The following is a 4,270-nucleotide window of genomic DNA, read 5'->3' on the forward strand; positions in this document are numbered from 1 at the left end:
TTTTTTCTTTTTTTATCTTAAATTATTTCTTGTCTTATTTTGGAGGGGAGAGGTTGCATGGCAGAAGGCTGATGAGAGGAGATAGGAGATTTGTGGGATTGGGATGCATGAAGTGAAAGACAAAAAGAAAAATTAAAAAAAAAAGTGATAAAAAGGAACTCGGTGTTAACCTGGCATATATATGGTACACACGATACATGCCAACAACACACTCATACACACAGAATAAAATGAATAATTCTAAAGAGTGTCAATATTACTCTAAAGTATGCACAATTTTGAGTATACCATAAAGATTCACAAAAAAATAAATTCTATCTTAACATATTACTGTCAATGGCAACAAGTTATATAATTTGTTGAACTCAGTAAATTATTTATGTTTTGAATCTTTTAATTTCTTAAATATTTTATTGTTTTGTTGCCTGAAGTTTTGGTTTAAAATGCAGGTACTGACAAATGGATTTCTTTGGGAATATAATAAATGAGTCTCTGCTGATTTAAAAAACTGCAACTTTTTATAATTTGAAAAACTATACTTTTATGAAGGTAGTGAATAAATTTGACTCTTGTAATACATGAAGAGTTCATCTAAGTAAATTAGGAGATCTTCTCTGCAGGCATTCAGAAGAGAAAGATGTTTAATGAGAGGCAATAATACCCCTATTTGTAGATTAGGATTATTTTTATTATTTAAAAAAGTATACAGGCTCATTTCAAAATATTTTTGAGAATGAACAATACCTCAATATAAATTAAAGAAACAATGCTACAAAAAGTGATGTGTATTAGAAACATTGTCAGAGTACTGTGTGCTGTTTCTAGGACAACTCAGTTGTATTTGTAGTTGATGTTGAGTAATGGGTATGTTCTCAGAAGGTGATAAAAGATTGAAATATAAAAATATAAATCTAAAGATATTTTCCTTTGATCTTGTGAGTCATAAGAGCAGACAGATAGAAGCACCTTTTATATTCCAGGCAAGAAGGAAGTCAGATACTACATATACATACATATGTGTGTATATATATATATATATATATATATATATATATATATATATATATATATATATATGTGTGTGTGTGTGTGTGTGTGTGTGTATCTGTATATATATGTATATATGTATATAAATTTACTATTGAAAATAATCTTTCACCAATATATTCAGAGCAGAATTTCCTCTTTTGAAAGTCCTACTAGATTTTCCCCAAATGTCTTCCTACCTAACTTCATACCATTTTTTTTCTATTCTTTTTTTTTAATATGGAATGCTTCACAAATTTGCGTGACTTCCTTGCTCAGGGGCCATGCTAATCTTCTCTGTATCATTCCAATTTTAGTATATGTGCTGCCGAAGTGAGGAGCTATTCTAAAAACAAAAAATCAAATGAATAAAATTACATGAATATTTAAAAAAAAGGAGAACCACAAAAACAACAGAGCCCATGAAAACACAAAATAAAACACCATAATACACATGCAAAAGACCACCAATACCAATAAAATCCCAGGCAAAGCAATAGTAGACAAAAATCTACAGAAATACATTGAGTTTGCTTTGTGTTTTCCATCCACTGCTAGGCATGGTTTGTAGACTTAAATGTGGTTAAAATACCCAGTGGGATGCCAGATTATAGCTGGAAGAGTTCTTGCTTAGCATGCACAAAACCCTGGGTTTTATGTTAACACTGCATAAACAGGAGTGATGCACACCTCTAATGCAAGCATTCAAGTGGTGGAAGCACACGGATCAGGAGTACAAGACCATTCTTGGTACAACATAATTTCCAGGCCAGCCTGTGTCATATGTCTCTGTTTAAATAAAAAAGAAAGAAAAGAAGGAAGAAGAAATAAAGCAAAATATTTAACAGACTTAAAATCAATTTCAGCTGAGTGTGGTGACAAATGTTGTTAATACTCAGCACCAGAGAGGCAGAGTCAGGTGGATCTACATGAGTTTGAGGCCAGCCTGGTCGAAAGAGAGAGGTTCAGGACAGCCAGGCCAACCCAAAGAAACCCTGATTGAAAGATCAAACCGCCCAACTAAATAAAATCAATGTTGATATACCAGTCAAAGACTTATTGCATATTGTATGCACACACAGCAACACAATTTGACAAACATCAAATTATTTAATTTTAAAATTATACATTTGTTATGTGTACATTAGCACACACACACACAGAGACAGAGACAGAGAGAGAGACAGAGGGAGAGAGGGATAGATGAACACACACATTTTATGTTTCATGTGTGGAGTTCAAAGGGCTAATTAAAATAGGCATTTCTCTCCTTCCATCACATGGATCCCTGGTATTAAATTCAAGTTGACTAAATATGCAGCAAAAACTTTTACTAGCTGACCCAAGGCCTTAAATACTCATTACTCTTTTGATGAATAAGTATTTTTTTGTAAAAACACATATTTTAAGTATTTTTAGTTCATGCAGTAAAATCATTTTTTCATTCCTTTTCTCCAAATTCTCCTTCATAACCCTCCACTCTCTCCATCAAATTAATGAGCTCTTTATTCCCTACATAAGTTACTGCATGTATGTTTATATATACATATATTTATAAACATACATATTCATATATATAAAACCTCCTCAGTCTGTATAATGTTACGTGTATGAATTATTTCATGGCTGACCATTTGGCATTGCACAATGAATTGATGTGTTTTTCCTGGGGAGATCACTGCTCCTATGCCCAGGTATCCATAGTTGCCTATCCAATTTGGCACATTCACTGGTATCACCCTTGTTCAGCACATTTTTCAAGTCATACAAAATATTGTGATATTATTTTTATCCTCCTCAAAAACTTCTAGATCCTCTCCATCTTCCTACCCACCTAATTTCATGTTTCTCCTCCCTCTTTTCACAGTAGAAAAGAAAAAATTCCCTGATATTTGCAACAATATGAATAAATCTAAAATGTATAAAATAACACTCATTGAGAATGTAGTGAGGAAATTCAGGCATAAATTATTGCACACAGCAATTCATGCAACAAAATTGGAGCATGAACAGTGACTGTTATCAAAGATAAGTGATTCCATATCCTCTATATGGGAAACCAAACATGCAAGCAGTGCTGATATAATTGAGGATGGCATGTCCATGGGACAATTTCTGATAGATGCCTACCCCCAAGTGCCATGAGATGATTTGCCTTTTTGCTATATTGGCGAGTGTATGTTCCTTCTCATGGGTGTCATGACATGCCATTATGTTTAAGACATCTGAGAATGGAATGTTCCTAGGGACAATCCCAGTGTGGATATCTGCCCATATATTGTATTGGAAGGTATGCCTCCATAATGAATAGGATCCACCTGGTAAGGATGGAGATATCCCTAAAATTATTGATGAACTAAATTTCATAACACCATCCATAAAAGTGAATATTGTTTATGATTATATTCAAGTTTTGTAAGCTGTTGAGTGGCCTTTTTTCTAGGACATTAAGATATCTAGCTATGCTGAGCTGTACATCTTTTTTTTTTTTTGGTTTTTCGAGATTGGGGTTCTCTGGGTAGCTTGTGCCTTTCCTGGAACTCACTTGGTAGCCCAGGCTGGCCTCGAACTCACAAAGATCCGCTTGCCTCTGCCTCCCGAGTGCTGGGATTAAAGGCGTGCACCACCACCGCCTGGCTTGTGTTGTACATCTTTAATCTCAGCACTCAGGAGGCAGAGGCAAGCAGATATCTATGAGTTTTCGGCCTGCCCGGGCTACAGAGTGAGTTCCAGGAAAGTCACAAAGCTACACAGAGACACATGGCCTGAAAAAAAAGAAGGAAAGAAAGAAAGAAAGAAAGAAAGAGAGAGAGAGAGAGAAAGAGAGAGAGGGAGGGAGGGAGGGAGGGAGGGAGGGAGGGAGGAAGGAAGGAAGGAAGGAAGGAAGGAAGGAAAAGAAAGAGAGAGAGAGAGAGAGAGAGAGAGAGAGAGAGAGAGAGAAAGAAAGAAAGAAAGAAAAGAAAGCATTTGCTCTGCAAGAGATGAGTTACTGTGGGGAAAAGAAACGAATATGCATTCATCCTGTGATTTGGCAAAAGCATGTAAAAATGAAGGGTGGGATGGGATGTTGACTTGCCTGGTTTTGTTTTCCTTTTTAACAGGTTCTTACTATGTAGTCCTTTCTGAGTGTAGACACTGTGTAGCTATGTAGTTTATGCTGGCCTCAAATGCAGAGATCTTCCTGCTTGTCTCTTTGAATCCTGGGAATAAAGGTGTGTATCTGACCATAATGGGTCATTTTTAA

The 4,270-nt window shown here is 35.4% G+C and overlaps 1 non-coding gene across 1 annotated transcript; it reads right to left on the reverse strand.

The window, feature by feature from the left end:
• Positions 1-1,260: 1,260 nt before the first annotated feature.
• Positions 1,261-1,368, reverse strand: LOC143271233 (U6 spliceosomal RNA). Its single transcript, XR_013048455.1, has one exon. It is a non-coding gene; the product is annotated as a U6 spliceosomal RNA (small nuclear RNA).
• Positions 1,369-4,270: the final 2,902 nt, after the last annotated feature.

The sequence above is a fragment of the Peromyscus maniculatus genome, chromosome 1 (genome assembly GCF_049852395.1).
Source record: "Peromyscus maniculatus bairdii isolate BWxNUB_F1_BW_parent chromosome 1, HU_Pman_BW_mat_3.1, whole genome shotgun sequence".
Classification (NCBI taxonomy): domain Eukaryota; kingdom Metazoa; phylum Chordata; class Mammalia; order Rodentia; family Cricetidae; genus Peromyscus; species Peromyscus maniculatus.